The sequence below is a fragment of the Schistocerca serialis genome, chromosome 8, assembly GCF_023864345.2.
Source record: "Schistocerca serialis cubense isolate TAMUIC-IGC-003099 chromosome 8, iqSchSeri2.2, whole genome shotgun sequence".
NCBI lineage: Eukaryota > Metazoa > Arthropoda > Insecta > Orthoptera > Acrididae > Schistocerca > Schistocerca serialis.
This window is the reverse complement of record NC_064645.1, coordinates 255,103,725-255,129,261: the sequence shown is the minus strand read 5'-3', so window position 1 is coordinate 255,129,261 and position 25,537 is coordinate 255,103,725. Positions and strand designations below refer to the sequence as shown.

Here is a 25,537-nt window from a genome sequence, read left to right as displayed (position 1 = left end):
CAATGATATTAAAGATAAGTATTAATACAGCTACGTACTTTTCTTAATAACATTAATTACGTGGCCTGTTCCAGTGCTTCACGCCCGTCTGCGTTAGTCTAGCGTGCATTTTCAGCCATCTCAACTTCACGGTGTCGGCCCAGATACCGACACAACAGTATCAACTCAGAAGAGTGTTTCTGGAGCCACACGATAGCAATTCTGGATGTGTGGGGTGTCGCATTTTTCTTCTGGAATTGCCCAAGTGCGTCAGAATGCACAAAGAACATGAATGGATGCAGGTGATGAGACAGGATGCTTACGTACGTGTCACCTGTCAGAGTCGTACCTAGACATATCAGAGGTCCCAGATGACCCCAACTGCACACGTCCCATATCATTACATAGCCTCCACCAGCCTGAACAGTCTCTTGCTGACGTGCAGGGTCCATGGATTCATGAGGTTGTTTCCATTCCCGTAAACGTCCACTCTATTCAACTTGAAACGAGACGGGCCAGGCAACATGTTTCCAGTCATCAACTGTCCAATGTCGATGTTGAGGGGCCCAGGCGAGACGCAAGGCTTCCTATTGTGCAGCCATCAAGGGTACTCGAGTGGGCCTTCGGCTTCGCAAGCCCATATCGATCATATTTCGTTGCTGACGGTTTTTGACGCCCAGCACTGAAACCTGCAGCAATTTGCGGAAGGGTTGCACTTCTGTCACGTTGAAGGACTCTCTTCAGTCGTCATTGATCCCGTTCTTGCAGGATCTTTTTCCGGCAGCAGCGATGTTGGAGATTTGATGTTTTACTAGAGTCTTGATATTCACAGCACACTCGAGAAATGGTCGTACGGGAAAATCCCCGCTTCATCGTTACCTCGGAGATGCTGTGTCCCATTGCTCGTTCACCGACTATAACACCACGTTCAAACTTACTAAAGTCTTGATAACCTGCCACTGTAGAAACAATAATCGATTTAACAACTGAGCCAGACACTTGTCTTATATAGGCGTTGCCGACCGCAGCGCCGTATTCTACCTGTTTACATATCTCGGTATCTGAATACGCGTGTCTAAACCAGTTTCTTTGGCGCTTCACTGTAGTTCGTGCTGTGTGCTCTCGTTCAGTAGAGCTTGCGTAAACAATAATTAAAAGTATCACCAGAGCTAGGGAGTATAGGGAAAATGTTTAAGTGAGCGACTGTATTGTAGATCTCGCGTGGGTGAGAGGGTAGTGCGTTTCCGTTGTTGTACCAAAGGTCCCGCGTTAAAACCCCACTGATGACAATTTGTTAAAACTGTTAACTCGTGAAATTGTTATTTGGGAGAACATGTTCTTGACATATAAAAGGGATTTTTCAGAGTTTGTTGTAATGTTATTTTGGCAGTCTGCTTTCACTTCGTTAATTGAACATCATGTACTTATTACTGATCTTATTATTTCCTTTATTACTACTTACTATTATTACTATTACTTGCGCACGTGTGATGCAATTGTTCCTTTATTTTTCTGTTCTGATTTTATATTCCGTGAAACTACAAGCCTGCTCCATAGGCTTACTACTTCCAAAGAAACGAAGCGAAAGCAGACTGCCAAGGGAACATTGCTGTAAACTCCAAACAGCCCTTCTCACACGTTATCAACACATTTACACATATAACACTCTCACACATGATACTGTAAAATAATTTGCCGTCATGGGGTTTGAACCAGGGACCCAATCTAACGCCCTACCAACTTCCCCACGGAAGCAACATGTTTTAGTTAATCAATAGTTACGCTTTTGATGTGCTCCGTAGTTCTGGTGTCACTTTTAATTAACGCTTACACCCGTTCTACTGGACGACAGCATACAGTACTAACTAAATCGGTGTTTTGGCTAGATTACGCTATGTTCATGGTTGAAAACGTATCCTCACATAGATAAGTTGATCCAAAACAGTAAGATTTCCGATGCCACTTTTACAGTGTTAGGGCAGCGTCTCACACTGACTAATTCCCATAATTCCGAATTTAAGGAAATGCTGTTCTGAAATCCAGTTATTTCCTCTTCAAGTCTATTCTCCCGAAAAGAGAAAGGAGCACTCATTTTATTTGAAATATCTTAGCTAGAATAGTTGCCATTTCCTTGAAATCTGAAAATTTTGCAACTATCATTATCTACCATTTTTCTGCCAAAATAGTAACCGAGCGAGGTGGCGCAGTGCTCAATAAACTGTACTCGCGTTCGGGAGGACGACGGTTGAAACCCGCGTCCGGCCATCCTGATTTAGGTTTTCCGTGATTTCCCTGAAACGCTTTAGGCAAATGCCGGAGTGGTTCCTTTGAAAAGGCACGGCCGACTGCCTTCTCCGTCCTTCCCTAATCCCATGCGACCGATGACCTCCACCAAATCAACCAACCAACCAAAATGGTAAAAATAGTAAATCTCCTCTTCCACTTTTAGTGTCTCAGTTTTTAATCACTAAACATCATTAGACGTAATTTGAGTTCATTCCATTATTGCTTTACTTTCATTGGCGCCTTGTTATAATCTCTTTTCAAGGTACTTTTCAATGTATCTGCACAAAATACCCATGGTAAAAACAGTTTTGCACTGGTATTTTCTTTTTAAGCCATTAGCGTCACAAGAGGATTTTCTGTGTCTAGTTGCCCTGTACGGTGATTCTCTCCTTTTCGCTTTAGAGACACCACAGTCTAAATAACATCTGTTATCAGGCTCATAATTTTCTCAACACTTCTCCTAAAATCCCTTGAACAGCTTTCCACTGGCTTTCAGCCCATCCCCATTATAGCAATGAGCGTGCTGTCGCACTCCCTGACCCAAGGGAGAGCAAAGAATGCTGTGGTTTACCACATTGACCATTGAGTAACAGTTATTTTACTCGAGGTGCCGCGAAGAAACGCTAAACACCAAACACCCCATTACGAAATGGATCACGCTTCGCAATTACTGCCGGCTTTACTCCAGGAAACATTAGCAAAGATACGCGTGTTGAAACCTAAACAATGTGACCATGCAATAAAATACCCCATGTTAGAGAAACTTTGCCGTACTGAGCGGCTGTAGAATACCAACGGAATTGTTCGTTTCAAGTCTACAGTGTAGAATCTTCTGCGCGTCTTTTGTCGAAAATATCTCGACATTCTACATTTTTCATCATAATAACATCACATCGGTAGATGAATAAAAAGTTTGCTCTATTGTGATACTGATGTTTCCGTTAATTATTCAGTAGTTTTGGCCGTGCGGTTCTAGGCGCTACAGTCTTGAACCGAGAGACCGCTACGGTCGCAGGTTCGAATCCTTCTTCGGGCATGGATGTATGTGATGTCCTTAGGTTAGTTAGGTTTAAGTAGTTCTCAGTTCTAGGCGACTGATGACCTCAGAAGTTAAGTCCCATAGTGCTCAGAGCCATTCAGTCTGTTGTGAATCTAAAATAGGGTACCGTTAAGAGCGTCAATTTCGCCATCTCAATGAACACTTTCGAGTTACCTTTTTTGGGTTTTCCAGTTATTAGACAGACAAGAAATTTGAAGCCATCCTTATTTTCTACGTTTTTTTTTTAACATTGTAAGACAAAAGTTAGTAACTTCAAGTTAATTTTTTGTTTGAAGTAGCACTTATATTGGTCAGAAAAATGTATTTTGTCGTTGATTTTTGCGACATTTTGAACGGTTGTGTCAAAACATTGTATCACTGACTAGTCTTGCAGTTCCGATGGCCACTGGAAAGCCGTTTTAAAGATTTCGTGAAAAGTTGTAATCACAGAATTTCCGTGAAATAACTGTAATTAATTTTTCTGAGAATTTGCTTAACCTTATCTACTTAACCTTATTTAGTTAAGATACTGTGTGATAGCCTTTCGTGCACGTAACGTGCTTTTCTGGTGGCTTACATAACGTGAGCTATCGTCTAGATATGTCGACATAGTTGGACAAAGAAATCAGAGCCGAGAAGTTTTTAGGTGTTGGATAATTAAGATCTCTATCAGCCGTGACGTAACGGCTGCTCCGTGCGGCGAGTGACTGACCCTTGCAGCATTTACTTGTATCTCGGGCTCATGGTCTCTATGACACGAGAGAGTGTTTCAGCTGGATTGTTGCCTGAGCAAAATGTACGAAGAAATGAAATATTTAAGTATAGGCAATTAAAGTGTCGTTAGGATCAAGTTGTACATCGAAAATCTAAAATATCTAGAAACGCGTAGTGGAGGGAACACTTCAGAGGTGAAACTGTTTGGCGAATCCCCTTGGGTAGGTACGAAGGTTCTCCCTGATAGCCGTCTATACGACTCAAAATTCTTTTTCTACTCGGTGTACAACATACTAGAAAGAGAGTAAAGATTCAGTCTTTTTTTTGTACAAACAACTATATTTCATTTTTTAATAGTCAGAATCGACCAAAAGTACAAAATGGAACGAAAAAGGTGTCCTTTTAAAAAAGCTGATATAAATTCACTTGACGGTCCTTCCTAAGAGACATTCTTCATTCTTTCAGTACTACTACGTAAGCGTAGATCAAATGTGGTTTCAAATCAAGGAAATTGTGTCGGCGGCAATTGAGAGTATTCCGTCAAATAAATTAATAAGAGTCTGAAGAGGCCTCACATGGTACACAAAACAAGTCAGGACAATGTTGCAATGGCAATGAAAACAGCAGGCCAGATTTTAAAGAACGGGAAATTTCAAAAATTGTATTGGTTTACAGATGTCCGGAACTTAGCGCGGAGTTAACCGCAAGATAGTTTTAACAGTATCCACAACGTAAGTCAATAAATTTGGCGGAAAATCCAAAGAGACTCTTCCCCTACGTAAAGGATACCAGCGGGCGGACAATCAGTATCTACACAGGGAAAACCCTTCATCAAAGAAGATGCAGTAAATATTGCAGGATACCAGTCAAGAAGAGCTGTCAACTGAGTAACATAAACGGGGAGATTCTCCGCGTAGCGAAATAACTTAAATCAATTAATAAATGCAAGTCTTCTGGTCCAGACTGTACACAAATTAGGATGCTTTCGGAGTATGCTGATGAAATAGCCCAATTTTTAGCAATCATATACAATCGCTCTCTCGACGCAAGAGAAAATATTTTACTTTTCGGATCTAGGTAGAAAACTGAGGTACAAGGGAAAAGCTGTGGTAAATAAATATAATGCGGCGAGTGTATACTACATTACACGCGATGATTGACCAATGAAATATATAGGGCAAGCCAGAAAGTCATTTCGAATAAGATTTCAGGATCACCTTAAGGCAATCCCCGATCAGCACTAGCAGCACACTTAGCGAAGAGGGGCGCAGCATCACAAGTCCTCCAGAAAATTTAAAAATATTTCACAAAAAAAGAGCCAAATTTTGAATATATTAAAGGAAGCAGGAAAAATTGTAGCTATGAAAAAGGAACTTCACAGTTCACGTTGAATTCTGGATTCCGGCTAATTTTGATAGTTAATACGATTAGGTATTAGTACATAATGAAATTATGTGTTATTGTTGGTTTTGAAGGTAGCGACCCAGCGCTACTAGTCTCGAGTATATGACGTCAAACTGTTCACGTCGGTAGCTTCCGTTCCGCCAGCCAGCTTAAAACATGGCGCTGCAACCACAGGTTTCACCTATTAGCAATATTTCCCAAATGAATGGAGAACGCCTTTGTTGCCTTTAGCTCGCCATGTTATTGACAATATTCACTGAATAGTAAATTTTGACTAGGAGCGATGGGTACGCCTATGTGCTTTTAACGTTGTATATTTTGACGTTCCGTTACTTGTTTTAATATCCACAAAATGCGGTAACACATCACTTTGCTATTTATCATGTAGGTTGCATTTGATGATTCAGCTTTAGGCCGCGAAACCGGTAGTTAATAAACAACAACAGCAATTTTACCAGCTGTTAGCGGAATGCTTCCCAACATCATTATTTAAAATTATCTGATTTGCAATAGTTAAGAGTGGGAACCATTTCATGCATTCGTTATTTGGCGTGTGGTTAGTTGGCAGGTGATTTTGTACTGTAGTCTTCTTTTGAAAACCAATTTATTTCCAAGATCGCTATGTGAACACAATTAGTGGATTACTAGTTTCGGCAATATGTATTGTCTTCCACAGATCCATAAAACCGGGCAGTGCTAGTTACATCATACAGAGCTAACACCACTCTGCACATGAGAACTATAGAATATGCATAAAAACTCGAGGCGTTACAATGATAGCACATCTGACACGTTACTGTACTGCCTCGACTTTTTTATGCATATTGCATTGTCCTCACATGGGAGAGCGGTGTAAGAACTGTATGATGTAACTACAACTGCCCGCTTTTATGAATCTGAGGATGGCAATACACATTGCTGATACTAGTAATCTACTAATTGAATTAACATAGCGATCTTGGCAAATAAATTGGTTTTCAAAAGAAAACTACAGTACAAAAAATTAAATACCTTCGTTAACAAAGCATAATAATATGACCCAGGGCAAAATGTGTATGGTGTAGGACGCGGTAATAGCAATGACGGACTGACAACTTAGAGTGAATTATTCTTACATACAGAGTCAAGTAGGTGCGTAAACAGCCAGGAACATTATAAATGTATATAACATGTATGACGAAGACATGTAAAAAGATTAAATACAGCCTGCCGGGGTGTGGCGCTACAGTCTGGAATCGCGCGACCGCTACGGTCGCAGGTTGGAATCCTGCCTCGGGCATGGATGTGTGTGATGGCCTTAGGTTAGTTAGGTTTAAGTAGTTCTAAGTTCTAGGGGACTGATGACCTCAGATGTTAAGTCCCATAGTGCTCAGAGCCATTTGATTAAATAAAACGGCGCAACCGCCAGTCAAGCGTCAATATAAATTTTATGTTGAAGAGGCTAACAAAAGCTGGTATAGAATTATATTTAATGAAAGTTTATGGTGGCTCTGTGGAAAAGTCGTTAGCGGTAGTTCTTTGTATTTTACCGCCAACGACCTTGGCTCGTTGGATACACTGCTTGCCGCGGGAGCTCCGAACTTAAGCAACGTCTGGAGTGGTCACATTTTGTGTCCGTCCAGGTACATTAAGAGCTATTGGCAATTTTCCCTTTGCCTTTCAGGGAAACGAGAGAAACTGCCATAACGCATGTTTTGGAGTTGTATTCACGAGGAAAGCGTGCCTGCGGCTCATACAACAGTTAATTGAAACCTAATTTACAAATACTTGAAACCTGTAATTCTTTGTAACACTGCAGTAATTTTAACTCCTTAGCGAGCTCAAGATGATAGATCAATTTGTCGCAACCCATTAAAAACAATAAAGTATTTCAATTGTGCAGCTGACGACTGGTTTTGTTTTGAAAGGGAAATATACCACAGTTTCTGTAGAAATGACAACTATGAACAAAATCACTTCCGATTTTGCTTTTGATTTTCTCTATTTCCATAATTTTTCCATCGCCAAGATACACCTCTTTGAACAAGTGCTGCAGTAGTTCAGGCGCCGGACTCGTGTTGCGGAGGGTGGGGATTCGAATCATCATACGATCATCCAGATTCAAGTTCCTCGCGTTATCCATAAACATATCAAGGCGAATGCCACGATGATTAGAGTAGGAGTAGCCCTTCCGCATGACTTCAGTCCGAGTTTCTCTTTACTCTCTAACGACGTTTTTAATTTATTTTTTGGCTTTTGGAACCAAATACGATACAGCCAACAGTAGTTACCAAAGTACCGTATTACCATAATTACAATTTCCACAGTAGAAAAAAAAAGAGTTCGCTGTACAATCATAAGTTCATGTTAATTAAAAACACCGAAATATGAACAGGAGACAGCCAGCAGTACTTACAACTGTAACAAATTAACGTTAGTGCAATTTTCAGAACAATCATAAGATTGTGAAGTAAAAAGATAAGTTTTATAGATAAATTTAAAAAAAATTACGACCGGGGGATCAAACAGGGCGCGTTCTAGAGGAGAATGACATCCACAGCAACTTATAACTGAAAGCTAGACAACGGAGTCGTTTACAAGTATAAGTTTAGAATGCAAAATGTTTTCGAACCTGGTTGGCTCCATGGGAGGACTAGATCCACATAATTTACCGGTCAAAGTTGAATAACGGCCTCTTTTAAATAGTTTGTGAGCAAATAATACTTATATACATCGAACCGGTGAACTAAAGCGGTTACACTTGTAGCGAGGGTGTAGCCCCTCGCAACCAGTTTTTATTAAAACACCGCCTATGCAGCCGAGTACTTGGTATATGCCAATATGAGGTAGTTTATATCCACCACCACCATTTTGTTTTAATTACAGGGTCCATAAGCGATGATTTTCAACCGGTGAAGGTGGGCTGGGTAACACCTGGGTCCCAGCCTTATGCTGGTGCGAGAGATCACATGGCGCCTACTAAGCTTTACTGAGGTGAACCACGATCGAGAAGAGACGTTCAGCTGTACGCCGTTCATAAATTCAGTCGTGATAAGCAGCTCTCTTGGCCATCGATTTGAAATCCGTATAAGATTTGTGCTGGGTTGAACCACCCTTTCGTAATGCTCTTCTGAGCGAAGCGATCAACAGTTTCATTATGCATTATGCAGAATGCCTTGATGCCCCTATATCCAAACTACGCGGGCGTCAACGTCCAATGTCCGCGCATCTATTGTGGCCATCCAGACATCCAGACATCCAAGGCATATCTGTTTGCCTGTTTATCAGACGCTGGAATTTTTTAGTTTCTGCAACACACTCTGGGAATACGTGGGGATCATTAAGAGCCGGAAAGTCTGTGTGTCACAATAAATAACGATCTCGCCGTTGGCGGTATATTATACTTAAACCTTCCTTCCTTTCTAAATTCTGACCGCAGGAAGATGCTCCAACTGTGTAGACCACACGTGAAGCACAAAGCACTGAACCTCCTGCCCCGCGTAGGGGTCTGTGGCGCAAGGCGGTGGTAACTGAATCTCCGGTTTTCGCTTTCGTTGCGGCGAAAGCTTGGCGCACCTCGACGCCTTCTGACCGTCACGGCGAGTTCCGCTCTCAGGGCACGCAGGAGGTGGTCAAGCTTCCGGGAATCCGCGGCCACGCTTGCCAACACGGCGCCCAAGTCCGGAAACGTCATTCCTGGAACCAGCGAGTGCTCGCGAAAGCTGACGTTATCACACTTTATGCAGGTAATTCCTTGACGACTCTCGTGCCCCTCGTGTTTGTATATGTGGGTGTTGGTTGATTTGGGGAAGGGGACTAAACGACGAGGTCATCGCTCCAGTCCGATTAGGGAAGCGGATGGGGAAGAAAATCAGCCCTGCCCTTTCAAAGGAACCATTCTGGCATTTGCCTGAAGCGATTCAGGGAAATCACCGGAAAAACCTAAATCAAAATGGCCGGACGCGGGTTTGAACCGTCATCGTCCCGAGTGCCAGTCCAGTGTGCTAACCATTGCGCCATCTCGCACGGTTAGTCTGTGTATAAGTATGTGTTTGCTCGTGTGCGTGTGCTACCAGCTCCAAGGTATTCAGAAAACCGTTGATGACAGAGTGGAGTTTCGTAAACTAACATGGAAACTCAACTAACTAATCATAAAAAAAAGCCTTCAGTAGACCAAAATTATTCAGAGTTGCTATTATGCTTTTCTTTTTTAAGAAGCGTAATTTTGCATTAAAGGTTTAACATAATAATCACGTTCGAAACTATTTAACTCATATCACGCACAATACACATATACTACTGGCCATTAAAATTCCTACACCACAAAGATGAGGTGCTACAGACGCAAAATTTAACCAACAGGAATAAGATGCTGTGATATGCAAATGATTAGCTTTACAGAGCATTCACACAAGGTTGGTGCCGGTGGCGACACCTACAACGTGCTGCCATGAGGAAAGTTTCCAACCGATTTCTCACACATAAACAGCAGTCGACCGGCGTTGCCTAGTGAAACGTTGTTGTGAAGCCGCGTGTAAGGAGGTGAAATGCGTACCATCACGTTTCCGACTTTGATAAAGGTCGGATTGTAGCCTATCTCTATTGCGGTTTATCGTATCGCGACATTGCTGCTCGCGTTGGTCGAGATCCAATGACTGTTAGCAGAATATGGAATCGGTGGGTTCAGGAGGGTAATACGGAACGCCGTGCTGGATCCCAACAGCACCGTATGACTAGCAGTCGAGATGACAGGCATCTTATCCGCATGGCTGTAACGGATCGTGCAGCCACGTCTCGATCCCTGAGTCAACATATGGGGACGTTTGCAGGACAACAACCATCTGCACGAACAGTTCGACGACATTTGCAGCAGCATGGACTATTAGCAAGGAGACCATGGCTGCGGTTACCCTTGACGCTACATCACAGACAGGAGCGTCTGCGATGGTGTACTCAACGACGAACCTGGCTGCGCGAATGGCAAAACGTCATTTTTTCGGATGAATCCACCTTCTGTTTACGGCATGATGATGGTCGGATCCGTGTTTGGCGACATCGCGGTGAACGCGCACTGGAAGAGTGTATTCGTCATCGCCATACTGGCGTATCATCCGGCGTGATGGCATGGGGTGCCATTGGTTACACGTCTCGGTCACCTCTAGTCGGCATTGACGGCACTTTGAACAGTGGACGTTACGTTTCAGATGAGTTACGACCCGTGGCTCTACCCTTCATTCGATCCCTGCGAAACCGTACATTTCAGCAGGATAATGCACAACCGCATGTTGCAGGTCCTGTACGGGCCTTTCTGGATACAGAAAATGTTCTGCTGCTGCCCTGGCCAGCACATTCTCCAGATCTCTCACCAATTGAAAACGTCTGGTCAATCGTGGCCGAGCAGCTAGCTTGTCACAGTACGCCACTCTTGATGAACTGTGGTATCGTGTTGAAGCTGCATGGGCAGCTGTATCTGTACACGCCATCCAAGCTCTGTGTGACTCAATGCCCAGGCGTATCAAGGCCGTTATTACGGCCAAAGGTGGTTGTTCTGGGTACTGATTTCCCAGGATCTATGCACCGTGAAAATGTAGTCAAGTCACATGTCAGTTGTAGTATAATATATTTGTCCAATGGATACCCTTTTATCGTCGGCATTTCTTCTTGGTTCAGCAATTTTAATGGCCAGTAGTGTACTATAAGTATTCAGCCATTATTTTAGAGTGCGAGACTTAGCGACTTCCAACAAACTTTACACATATCTTCAAAATTTATCGAAGCACTTTCTCGCTGACACAAAATAATGAAAACTATATGGGGGACGATCGATGTCAGTGAACTCACGGCTTCGGATCGTTGCAGATGTCGCAGCGCTCGCGTCTAGTCTGGCGTTGTCATGCTAAACGAGAGGGTGTTCCATGTGTGGACGAACTCTTCAAATTCGAAATATGATTGTAGCACGCTGTTTCTCACGCACCGCCATGTTGCCCGGTACACTCTAGTGGCAGATGGGTGCAAATATGCAGACATGAGGAATAAAGATGTAGACTGCTAACAACGCTTGCTTTATTTAAAAAGCTTTAATTCGGAGGAATTGCTTTTCAGTACGTCCTCGTACATTATTCAGTGCAGAACCACCTTATTTCGCCTTCTTGGGCGCTGTCAGGCAGCGTTTCATAAAGAAATATATTCAGAAAGATGTCACTATCAACCTTTCAGTGTGAAATCATGCAACAGCATTCCGCGTTACCATCAGACGACGTAATTCGCTTATTTAGTAAGCTCTATATTGAAAACTAACAAACACAACACATACTCGACTCAGCGATTATATTTGGATGTGGCTTAAACTTGTTTGTACCGGAGACAATTTGATTTGATTTGATATCGTCCCCCATATAGTTTTCATCTGTTTCCAAAACTTAAAGAACACGTTCGAGAAATTCACTTTCATAGTTGTGAAATGGTGCAAGCAGAGATGAGGTTGCGGCTGCATCAGCAACGTCAAACCTTTTAAAGCGACAGTATGAGCAACCTGGTCTCTCGTTGGGAGAAATGAGTTTGTCACGAGGGCGGCAACGTTGAGGAACAACTATGTAGACAAGAAGAATAAAGATGTAGAATGCTAGTAAAATTTGTTTTATTTAAAAATCTGTAAGAGTTTTTTCATAAAGAATATAGAGGCATTACTTTTAAGCACGGCCTCTTATGTATTTCAAATAAAACTACAGCCTGATTCAGAAAAAATAACTTCTAACTGGAAATTTGACGCAGTTGCGGATTGAAGCATGAGAATTACCAGTCCTCCTATCCCTTTTTCTCCACCACCATGAATACTTGCTAACCGAATAGGTTTGCTGACTTCGTTGAACCAATGAAAACTCTGAGAAATTTAAAAAGGCTAAAAATGAAACTTCTGTCATCGAAGTGTCTTTCCGCGTAACAAGACTATCCACGCTATACTCCATTACTTTCACATTTTGGGGGAGTATATGCTGAGATGAATACTGGTGACGATTTGAACGTGGGTACCACACCCATCCTTTTAACAGTATCTGCTTTATGTGCGCAGTGTACTAGCAGTAGTGTCTCCTGTACAAGGTACTTCGTACCATGTCCGTGTATTTAGTGTGTCATTGATAGTACTGACACAACTGCATCTCTTCCACTTATGTGATTAGCGTAGGCACAGAATATTTGTATGTTACTGACCAGCATCTGACTTAGGAAGCTTTTTCTCCTGTATTCAGCATCATAAAAGCAAACAAAACTAGTGTCCTCCTTGCTCGCGACGCGTGGAGGTGGAGTCGTAGCTCTCGACACGGATTCCGACAACTTGCTCGTGCGTGAAAGAACAACAAAACTGACTGCTGACTGCTCGGAGTGTGTGTACAAGGCAGCAGTCTTTTATTTTGAGCACTGAATTAAGGCCACGAGAACCAGGTCTACGTATCTGACTGCAGGTGGAAAGTAGATGCCTGTTCGCCCGATGACGTTCTACCGTAATGACTGCGTTACTTAGTACAAGCCGAACTGAAGCTTCCAGTGGTCGTCTCTGCTTTGGAAAAAGTGATATTCACAACAGAAAGCCATGTGTTTTAATCATCAGCCCACGAATTCCTCACCCGTGTCAACGTCATCACCTCACACTTCCCCACAATGTTCTCAGATATTTATTCCAATCTCTGACTTCCCTTAACTGTTTCTGCCGTCAGTAACTCCCTCAAGTACGATCGGAGTTATTCCCTCACGGCTTAATACATGACCTAGTGTCATGCCCTTTATTTTGTCACTGTTTCCCATGTGTTCCTTTCTTCGCTGATTCTGCTCACAACTTCCTCATGCCTTATCAGTCCCCCTAATTTTCAACATCCTTCTGTAACACCATACCTCAGATGCTTCGATCCTCTTCTTTTCCGTTTTTCCCACTGTTCATAGTTTACTGTCATACAACACTGTGCTCCAAACGTACATTTTCAGAAATTTCTTCCTCAAATAAAAGCTGATGTATGATACTGCTTTTGGCCATGAATGCTCTTCTTAACTATGCTAGTCTGCTTTTTATGTCCTCCTTGCGTCGTCAGTTGTAATCTTGCTTCCAAAGCAGCATAATTCATTCACTTCGTCTCCAATTTTCACTCTCTTTTTATCGCTACTCTCATTTCTGTCACTTCCCATTACTTTCATCTTCCTTCGCTTTACTTTCGATCCATAAAATGCAATCATTAGATTTTTCATATCATTCAGTAGGTTCTGCTTTTCTTTATCAATTTCATTAAGAATAACATTCTCGTCAGCGAATATTATCACTGATATCCTCTCACAATGAAATTCAGTCCCAGTACTAAACCTTTCTTTTATCTGAGTCATCACTTCTTCGATGTATAGATTGAACAATAGGGGTGAAAGACTACAGCCTCGTCTTATACGCTCTCGAGCATTTCGTTATTGGTCATCCATTGTTATTGTTTCTTCTTGGTACTTGTGCACATTATATATTACCTGCCTTTCCCGATAGCTTAGATCTATTTTTCTTACGATTTAAAAACGCCTTGCATCATTTTACATTGTTGAACGATTTTTCTAGGTCGACAAATCCTGCGAATGTCCGTTCATTTTTCTTGAGTTTTGCTTGCATTATGTTAAGTACAGAAGGAAAGTGCCTTGTACTCATGGTCCCTGAGACGTGTAGGGTATTACTGAACTTTTGGTTCAATATTTTTCCACGAAAAGGAACCAGTATTTCAAATACTAACCTGAAATTTAACATTTAACTGCTTGCAAAATGAAAGAGAATCATTATTGTGACTCTGTAGCTTCTCCCTCACTGTCCATAAGGCACATAATATCGATAATAGATTAAGTGCTCATTATGAATTTCAATGAGAAAGTCACTGCTGAAGGGCGAGTGCATGGCTCATCTGTATGCCCCGTAGCCCTACTTGAAGGGAAGCTGACAACACGACGCCCACGCTGTACCGGGAAATGACGCGCACCGATACGTTTTTCCACACCTCCCCTCTCCCCCCCTCCTCCTCCACAAGGAGGAAGGTGAGTGCCCCAGAAAAGAGGTACACAGGTCTAGCACTGTGTGTAATTCGAAGAGTATCAACAAGGAATTGGAACACCTGAACACCGTCTGAATGTAGACTTTCCCGGAATACACTACGCCAAAAGACGATGTGTACGACACTCATCAAAACATCGCGTTATCTTAACGCTGCAACCCGGCTTCAAACCCGAGAGCTTTTCGTCACCTGAAGACTGTTTTCCGTAAGAACGGCATGACGCAACAGTAGATTCGCTGGCACTAAGCTCGCACATACCACAGCCAGAGGAAACACTATAGGTACCTGAAAAGAACGTTCTTAATGTGTTTCTTCTGTCTGGTGTCACATTATCCGGAAAAAATAGGACGACCTGTAAAGCGGCACCGAACTGAGGCTGTCCTTCTGATGCCCTACTAAAAATGGGAATTGTTTGCTATCGTCGTAGATCCCAGGCTTCGTAATTTCGACGTATTCTGTAGCAAAACGCGCTCAGACAGACATTGCCCACAACTGAAAATGGCTGCTCCTGGCATACTTCTGTCATGTCAAAACGGAAGACTCAAGCATGGGGGAGGGGGGTGGGGGAGGCGTGGCGAGAGACGAAGAAGAAGGCTATCTTTGCGTCATTTTGCGGTCTGATTCGTTAAGGGTCCCTCTTGTCTTAGTTTTTCAAAGAGTTTTAAGATTTTTATTAGTTTCCCATTTATGTCTTCCAATAGTACCCCATTTATATTTTCTATCGCAAATGGAATGTCGTGTACACCCGTTTCCTAGTATTCTTTTCACACCGAGGCCTCCTTAGATCTTCTACTCATGCGACACTTATCTAGTGGTCCATCGCTTGTTTACGTGTTAGTTTGCGGTCAGCTGCGGCGTTGTCTTGTACGCACTCGTCTGATCCATTAGTATATGATACGCTCTTCTCCTTTTTTTCTATTTTCTTCCGTTCGGCCTCTTCCTCCCCCCCCCCCTGCCCCCCCCCCCCCCTCCCTCGCGTCACAGTATTTTAACGGCGTATTTATATTCCTGTTTAGGTTCTGGCTATTGACCCCTCCCCCCTTCACGCTAGGCCATGGTGAACTGGACATGATTTTTGAAATGGCGTGAAATTCTAGCAATCGACGAAAAATTTAATATCAGCTGTACTCCAGTATCATGTTGTACCAGTAAGAATTGGTCAGCACGACATTCTGTGTGTTTTACTTGCATTCATCCATTTTTGGCAAAAGTCTGACGATTCTTTTTTTATCCAAGACTGTAGCGTCCAGGCACTATTTCACGCTTTCTCTCTGTTCAGGACTTCACCTGAGGATGTAACTAACGTTACGAAACCGGTCGCGCTTTTTAAATAAAGTAACCGTATAGCTGCAGTGGAGTTTTTCACTCAACGTGCCGGCGGGAGTGGCCGAGCGGTTAAAGGCGCTACAGTCTGGAACCACACGACCGCTACGGTCGCAGGTTCGAATCCTGCCTCGGGCATGGATGTGTGTGATGTCCTTAGGTTAGTTAGGTTTAAGTAGTTCTAAGTTCTAGGGGACTTATAACCACAGCAGTTGAGTCCCATAACGCTCAGAGCCATTTGAACCATTTTTTTTTTTTTTCACTCAACGTGAAGCTGTGAATGTGCATTGAATAAACTTTTGTGTTCACACTTTACTGTGCCCATACACTCTATACAACTTAACATCTTACTCACTCGGTCATCTCTGAAACTATTGTTTTTGTTACTCGTATAAAACTGGGCCACGTTCTGCAAATGACGAGCGTATGCGCTTCCATAACATGTGTATATTGTAGCAGTTCACAGGGAATTATATAGGCCTTACACAGTCCATGTGCAAATATGTGTTAACTTTATCATAAGAAAAACAAACACAGGACGTACTCGTCACACAGAAACATCCATCACAGCGTCACACCAGTGACGAATACAAAGCAAGGCCCTAACAGGAAGCAAAGGAAAGTTGTTAGAAGCTATCTGAAAATGGATTTGTAAGAATTAGAAACCCTTATTGGTTTGAGTGAGATAAACTTTTTCAAATCACACTTGTGGCTGTTATCAGCTTAAATTTGAAACCTTATAAATACATTAACACGACCAGAGTCGCAATCTAAAACGCAATGGTAGAGGTCTGGGATGTGTTAGAACGTCGACGTGGCTCCAAGCACCAGCGTCCCACATCACTACCCTCTCTGATTTTGGATATTGGGAAAGAACGGGCTGCCGTTCCTCCATAGACACCTCACTGAAAGTAACCCAGCAGATTTAAAGCCGTCATAAAGGCGCAGATTGGCCACACCCCATATTAATGTCCACTAATAGGCGTCTGGATATATTTGATCAGATAGTGTATGTGAGGTGAAAGGAGTTCCTGTGTTCAGGAGACCATCCCGGTACGGTAAGTGGGCATAGTAGGAGAAATAGCGCTTTGGTACCTGCGTTCCACCAGTCGCAGATATTTCGAGAACGTTAACCCGTTTGACTGGTACCCCCACGCCAGTTGCAGCATCGCAGGAGAAAACGCAGGCATCGTTCTGCGCCTGCCGACGTCGCCTGCTCCAGAACACGCAGCCCGAGCACGTTAACCAGCGGCAAAAGTAAAAAGAAAAGGCAGGTGTGCCAACACGATAGTACGTGACGCTGTCGTGCTGATGGATGTCTCTGGCCTTCACAACAGTCTGTCAAAGTACCTTGGTCCGCGCTGGGGTTAGAAGTACAGCGTGTTCCAGGTTCATCCAATTTCGTGAGATTATATGTTGTATATGAATGAAGGTAGAAACTCAGGGAATATTTTAACTTACCCATCGACACTACAAGTTGGCACCAGTTCTAAGCTTCCAGTTGATGTGGATGACGGTGGGAGTCTCATTAGTGGAGCTAGACCGCTCACTCGTTCGTTCATTACACAATAATGATGACATAGCGTCGAAGGGTGTTTTGCGTTCGCCGTTTCAAAAGGTGACAGCAACTTTCTTAACAAAGAGCTGCTTATGTTTTCTGAATTTACAGGTTAACGTCAGTCCACCTCCGTAGCTGCGTGGTCACAGTGGCTTCCCGGTTTGCAGGAGACCAGGTTCGATTTCCGGTACTGCCAGGGATCTTTCCTTAGTAGGAGAACTGGTACGGGATGAATTCAACCTGGAGAGCGCAACTGAGGAGCTACTCGATCAATTAGTAGCGGTTCCAAGCTCAAGAAACCCGGCAACGCCCGGGAGAGCGGCGTGCTGATGCCGTCCCCCTCCCCACTGCTCCCAATGATACCAATAGCAGAGGATGACACGGTGGTTGGTCGGGCGAGATTTGTCTCTGTGGGAACGCTAAACTAACTTTTTACAAGGTAACGTCTGTGAGCCAGATCATAGATTTCTTTGAACTACAGTAAATACGGAACATTTCATTACCGATCGCTGTTGAAACTCCAAAGAGATACAGCAGAGTACAGTGGCTGCACCATCACGGTGGTGAAGCAAGCTGAACAGTCTTTAGGAAAAACAGATATGTACTATAACCGAAGCAAATAAAATATGAAATAACATTTAAGAATCTTGTAACTGTTAATTTTTTAGTATTTACGGCAATATTTAGAGCAACAAACTGAATTTTCCTTGATTATACTGTTCAAACGCATGATACTTCGTCCATCGTTTTGTTGACGCCAATATAGGCACGGTAGTTACACATTATCAGTTGTGTGGCAGTCACTGGTAGAACACACAGTTAGGAAGTTCAGTTTAGAATCAGTGTTCGTTTGCTTTAGCTAACCTGATCTATGTCAACGCTCTATCAAATGCACGAAAATCTCCGAATTGTGTAAGATCACAGTTTTCGATAAAGAACACAAATTTCAAACAGAAATAATTTAGAAAAAATACTTTTATTCATATCGTAACACTTATTTTTTAAACTGTTTCATAAGTGATTAAAAAACGCTGTGGTACAACTGACAAAACCGGAATATTTGACTCGGGATGACGTTGCATAAAAACCTAAGTTACTGGCTCAATCGAACAAGCAACGAACTCTTCTTCTTGATCGTAAGTACACAAAATTAATACCTACGACTACAGTTCGCCTCTTTCTAAAACTTTTTGCTCCTGAAGCAGTGTTCCATCTACAGATTCAGAGATGCATTTTTTTTCAAAACGACTTCCCAGTACATTTAGACACAAAATTCAGCACCGTACCCTAATGTTCTGTGCTCCTAAAGTAAGAAAGCTAATACGACTGTCTCACTCTCTCATTTCCATTAACTGGTAGAACGAATATTATCAGCTGTTGTTGACACGAACACACGATATTAAGCTTGTGACCTCAAGTGATTACAAGGTGCTCCTGAACGCCGTTAAGAAACGGTTTTTTTATTCATTGCTTTAAACTATTGGTAGGATATTTTGTAGATACTTTTCTTCCTATTTTAATTTCTCGTACAAACCTAGCAATGTGCCACAAACATTGTCTCACTGAGCTAATCTGCGGGAGATGTGACAGCCGAATAGTCGTTTGGCCACGCTGATTAAGGTTTCCGTTGGATTTCCTAACAATTTCACACAAAGGCCGCTACAGTTCAGTATATTCACTTATTCTTCTCAAGCTGTATTAGTGGGATGTCTCTAACGTCACTGTTGGAGCGACGATCACTTCTAAAACTCCAAATACTTCGCCAAGTGAAACTAACATTATTCAGATCACCTGCTTTTTATTTTCGATACGCCTGGTCTGACTTGCCTGTCTTAAACCCTGGAAATATGACGCAATTACTGCGTCGCCAGGATTGCGAAGTGGAGTGAAACACTCTGAAAGAAACTAGTCCTAAGATCTCGTTAATAGGACTGCAGTTCGGTCGAACATGAGAAAGCACTTTTCAGCCGATATGAAACCCATATTCGTAGTTTCACAAAAATATGCTATCAAGCAACTTATGTGAAACAGGTAGCTGAGGGAACAATTCGACTTAACGTCCCGTTGATGATAAAGTTAGAGAGAAGACACAAGCTTGGATAGGACAACGGTGGGCCCGAAAAGTAGTCGTGTCCTTTGTATAACGAACTGTTCCAGGGTTTACCTTAAACAGTGTATGTAAATTACAGGAAACCTAAACCCAAATGGCCGTACGAGGATTTGAACTTCACTCCCAACAGTAACGAGTTCCGCATCAACTGTTTCACAGCCTCACTCGATAGCTTTAGTTGAAATGACAGCGAAGAAGAAGAAGCGTCCACTATCCGCTGTTTCAATGCATCGAACGCTTTCCGGAACCTACATTTCATCTTTAAATGCTACATATGTCACGCAATTCGTTTTTAGGGTTTACCTGCCATAGTTTCCACCATCATACCGACTAATCTTCACGACTAGACAGTTTAACAGGCCCCTGGAAATCGTACCCAGATATATCAAATTCGACTTTAGGAGGGTTCAAATGGCTCTGAGCACTATGGGACTTAACATCTTAGGTCATCAGTCCCCTAGAACTTAGAACTACTTAAACCTAACTAACCTAAGGACATCACACAACACCCAGCCATCACGAGGCAGAGAAAATCCCTGACCCCGCCGGGAATCGAAACCGGGAACCCGGGCGTGGGAAGCGAGAACGCTACCGCACGACCACGAGATGCGGGCCTTTAGGAGGGTGTAGACCAGTTTTCTGTTCACAAACAGGACGAAGTGTTATGACAGAATAGTACTACATGCGGAAACTCACGTTCACAGTAAAATTTTATTACTGCAGCGGACTGTTGAGGACGTTAAGCTTCGATTCTCCACGTTTTGCACAATTAAAAAAAATCTATAAAGCAACTTAACATTACAAACCGCTTATATAAGAAAGTTGATGAGAATCTTATAGCACCGGGTGGAAATGAAATACATATAGCAGCACAGGACAGGGGAATAGCCGATTAGTGGCACTCGAGAAGGTGGTGGCTTCACCGCTAAGCGTGACCTTTTTGTCAGTTTTATTGTATACAGGGCGTACCAGGCGGAATGGTCAATATTCACGGATAAGATAGGAACGCTCATTTGAAACAAAAAGCTTTATATGGACATATGCCTTATTTCAAAGGGTTTCCGAAAAATAAGACATTTACGACGGTTTTGTACGTTTTTCTTGAATAACTTGAAAATCACACCCTCTAGCGAAAAAATGTTACGGTAAAATTAAATTACATTAAATTTCCTACAAGAAAGGTCTTATTCCTTTTTTCTCTAGGACTAACAGCTTGCGCAAAGTGAACAAGAGAATATTGAAACCTTCCCGCGACGCACATGCGCTGCAGCTTAGGTAGTTTTTGTAGGCCAATTTGATGTAGTTTCCCGAGTTGGTAGACCATAAGTGTCCTCAGTCAAACTGTTCGTCACGAATTCCTCTATACTATTGTTGTATATTATAAACAATGACAGTTTACTGAATAATACTAAAAATAAACAACAACATACGATGAACGTTTTCCATCTCGGGAACCCTTCGGAGTTGCGCATATGTCCACATAAAGTTTTTTTGCTTTAAATGATTGTTCCTGTGATATTTCTGAATAGTGACCATTTCCCCTGGGACACTCTGTATGTACGTTGTTGGTGGAGTTTACGCAGTGAAGGTTGGAATGTCAAATTTTTTGTAGATAAGTCGAATGTAGATGCATGACAGTCAAATCCGGTCACTGAGAAACATAAATTTTACTGTGGCGTCTAACTTCACTCCTAGAATGTACACAACAGCTAAATTGGCTCAAATTGCTCTGAGCACTATGGGACTTAACTTCTGAGGTCATCAGTCCTCTAGAACTTAGAACTACTTAAACCTAACTAACCTAAGGACATCACACACATCCATGCCCGAGGCAGGATTCGGACCTGCGACCGTAGCGGTGGCGCGGTTCCAGACTGTAGCGCCTAGAACCGCTCGGACACTCAGGCCGGCACGCAACAGCTGCTGCTCCAATCCGTCGTAGCACAACAAACGTTACCGCTGTTATGTTTGGGGTTGCTGCACCACTCTAACAGCAGAACCTTTATATACAGTATGTGGAAAAACAATTTGACCAAAAGCATAAGATGGGAAGACAGCATCAAACAACGGAATTTGAGTGTAGGAACTAAGGGGTCACAGTTACACAATTTCGGCGCTACAGAAACATAATTTAAATCTGACATATGGACGTCATTACTGTTAATGAAATGTAATGCAGAGAAAGTGTGTATGTAAACAACATGTGCGGACTAATGAAATGTCACTATGAGAGCAAGAAAACTTAAATCATGATTTACACGTGTATTGTACTTAGCTGACGTGCCATTCAGCACTTCTACAGAAACTAAAACTGTCACATGTTAGGTTCTAGGCGCTTCAGTCTGGAACCGCGTGACCGCTACGGTCGCAGGTTCGAATCCTGCCTCGGGCATGGATGTGTGTGATGTCCTTAGGTAAGTTAGGTTTAAGTAGTTCTAAGTTCTAGGGGACTGATGACCACAGATGTTAAGTCCCATAGTGCTCAGATCCATTTGAACCACTATCACAAGTTAATGTTTCATGTTTCAGTGCAGCCTAAAAACGTCAAAATAAATGAAAAACAAGAAAGCTCTTGTACACAGGCTTGCCACCACATATTAACGTAATTATGTCGTACCAAATGTTCAAACTAACGAACGTTTCAAGCTGGCATAGCGCCGTAAATATTCAGCTGCAACCTCGAGGTCTTATAGCAAAATTCCTTCGTGTGATGATGTCCTTCTGCTATTAATTTTTGGTCAATTTATTTTTCCGCACCCTGTACAGCTTCTTTATCAGTCAGGTTGCAGCATAAGGCTCAAGAACGTGTTACGGTGTATAAAAGAAGTGAGAAATAATTAGATACTGTATTTTCTTCTGCTACTGTTTCAGAGCTATAGTTAACGTATACGGCCTACATAAAACGACTTGATTCTCTCAAAAGTAGCTTATTTCTCACACACTGTCAATGACTTGTAACAGTGCCTTACAATTTCATCACTTACCTATCTGAAAGTTACTTCGACGTGGGCTGGAGACTCGAGGAAGAAATTGCGTTTGACGAAGCACACACTGCACTACTTGTTTGCAGGCGAAGTGCTCTGTAGCGTCCTAGCAACTGTCACGACGAGCACGCACAACACTTGGTTCGGTATGTGTGTCACTCTGGGACGGCGACTGGCGAGCGCGGCAGACGGGGGGATTCAGGCAGTGGCTGCGGCGGCGGCGGCGGCGGGTGTGGATCGCGAGCTGGCGCGGACTGCGGCTGGGGGGTCGTGGCTCCAGGGCTTATGGTCGGCGTCGCCGAAGAAAGCGACGCGAGGGGGGCGGGGCGGCGCGCCGCCTGTGGCGAGAAAGTGAGGGGCGCCGCCACAGGTGAGAGTGGTTCACCTTCGCCTCCGCGAGGGCCCGCGCCCACCTCACTTTCGGGGCGCGCACGCCCTTGAAAAGGCTCAATTTAGAAGGCGCATCACAAAAGTAAAGGACGACTCGAAAATACTATATTAAGAAATGTGCTGATACTAGGGCGAGGAGAAAAGTAGTCAACCTGACAGTATAACACAAATATTTTATCAGGTTACCCTCCATGGGCTGGGTGCACCCAACGACTGGTTATATTGGGTTAGATAGAGCGGCAATCAGTCGTAGAATTAACTTGCTTTAATATGACATATATAGTCACAACGCAGATCAGATTTCTACCTGTGTCAGGTCATTATCAACGCTAAAACAAATACAAGAGTATATATTTCAATGTGATTTACGAAAGTTATAAGTCCATCACATCGTTGTGTTTGAATGTTAACATAACATACCAGTGCGGAATTGTAGCAGTTATTCGTGCTCAAGTGAATGCTTACACAGTTCAACCATTACTGTCGTAAAATTATATGTTGGTTGCACAGTACACATCGGTGATACGTATGGCGCCCTGTATGAGCTGCGCCTGAAGTTTACAGTTTTGACAACATTTTTTGTAATATTTATGTTGTACAGTACCTAAGTGTCCGCCTCTCGTGGTCTCGGGGTAGCGTTCTCGCTTCCCGAGCACGGAGTCCCGGGTTCGATTCCCGGCGGGGTCTGGGATTTTCACCTGCCTCGAGATGACTGGGTGTTGTGTCGTCTTCATCATCATCATTTATCCCCATCACGGTCGGAGGAAGCCAACGGCAAACCACCTCCATTAGGACCTTGCCTAGTAAGGCGGTGCGGGTCTCCCGCATCGTTCCCGTACGCTCTGTAAAGAAGCGTGGGACTTCATTTCCATTTTTTCATAGTAGCTAAGTAGTAACATGAAATCATTAGGAGTAAAACTATGTAAAATTACAATTCTCACGTGTTCTCATGTCTGTAATGTGCTAGATGTTTAAAATTACTATAGCACGTAACAGTGACAGTTTTCGCCTCATGGGTTAAAATTAAATAAAACTGATATGGCTCCGTAAAGTACGTTATAGGAAGTATTGCATATTTTGTCGTGTTGGGACCTGTCTTGACTTAATAAGTTGTTACTTGACAGAAGATATAACGTGAACGTTATTTACAAAATGCACTTTGTTGGCTCTAGTAGCGCTTGTAAGCATCATTTCAATATGTCGCACTTAGTGGCCGAGAAATAAGAACAATATGATAAAGCGTGATGTTTTGAACACTTATTTAGAAACATGACAGTTTTACCTATTAATTGTTGCTAATAGTTACCCTCATGGATTTGTGTGTTATTCCAATGCAATAAGTTATGTAAATATAGTGTTATAGTAATTTTAAACATCTAGCACATTACAGGCATGAGAAAAAATAAGAATTGTAATTTTACATAGTTTTACTCATAATGATTTCATGTTACTACTTAGCTACTATACAACAGAAATATTACAAAACATGTCGTCAAAACTGTAAACTTCAGGCGCAGCTCATACAGGACGCCATACGCAAAACCGATGTGTACTATGAAACCAACATATAATTTTAAGACAGTAATGGTTGAACTGTGTAAGCGTTCACCTAAGCACGAACAACTACAACAATTCCGCACTGGTGTGTAATGTTAACACTAAAACACAACGATGTGATGGACTTATAACTTTTGTAAATCACATTGTAATATATACTCTTGTATTTGTTTTAGCATTGATAATGACCTGACATAGGTCGAAATCTGATCTGCGTTGTGACTATAAATGTCATATTAAAGCAACTTAATTCTACGACTGATTGCTGCTCTATCTAACCCACAGATATTTTAGGTAATAAAGTACACTGATGTGCAAAACTCAAGGACGAAAGTAACTAAAAAAATGGTTCAAATGGCTCTGAGCACTATGGGACTTAACATCTGAGGTCATCAGTCCCCTAGAACTTAGAACTACTTAAACCTAACTAACCTGAAGACATTACACACATCCATGCCCGAGGCAGGATTCGAACCTGCGACCGTAACGGTCGCGCGGTTCCAGACTGAAGCGCCTAGAACCGCTCGGCCATCAGCGGCCGGCTCGAAAGTAACTCTCGCACTGTGTGTCACTGCTGAGTAACATAGCTCGATGAGACTTGGGTCATACATAGAAAGAACTGCTACAGTATAATGCCGAGGGTAAATGAAAGAAGAACACATTGGGAAGAACGGATAATTATTGAACGGCATTAATTACCCAAGACACTGCGATTTATAATGGTGTCCTGGGCATCAGTGCCACAGCGTGCTCCTATGCCGGCCAAAAGGTTCGTAAGAAGTTTGCGGCGTTACGCCATATAACGTGATAAAAATGATATTAAATAACTTCGAAAATATACCAAAACTGACGTCGTAACGAAATATGTTATTGTGTGAACTTTCAAAAACATAAATATTATCTCTTCTCAGAAAAATAACAAAGACTCTGTGATCAATTAATATAAGCTGCGAATGTAATTGCAAACACGATTCTTTTTTTGCAAAAAGACTACCTCTCTCTTCCATTTTTTGTAGAGTGAAAAGCCATTTTGTGACGAGGCACAAAAACGTTTAAGTTTCGTGAAATAATTAGCCTAAATATCATCAAATATTACTTAAAAGTGTTGTCAAATTTTATAAAAACCAATTCCTACATTCATGAAGTGGC

General features: G+C 42.5%; 1 protein-coding gene across 1 annotated transcript in view; it reads right to left on the bottom strand.

Annotated features, from left to right (window-relative positions):
* Window positions 1-22,665, bottom strand: part of LOC126416258 (inactive pancreatic lipase-related protein 1) — a 235,990-nt gene extending 213,325 nt beyond the window's left edge. Inside the window, exon 1 of the mRNA XM_050083888.1 lies at window positions 22,442-22,665. The gene's annotated coding sequence lies outside the window, so the exon portion shown is untranslated. The remainder of the gene's footprint in view (window positions 1-22,441) is intronic.
* Window positions 22,666-25,537: the final 2,872 nt, after the last annotated feature.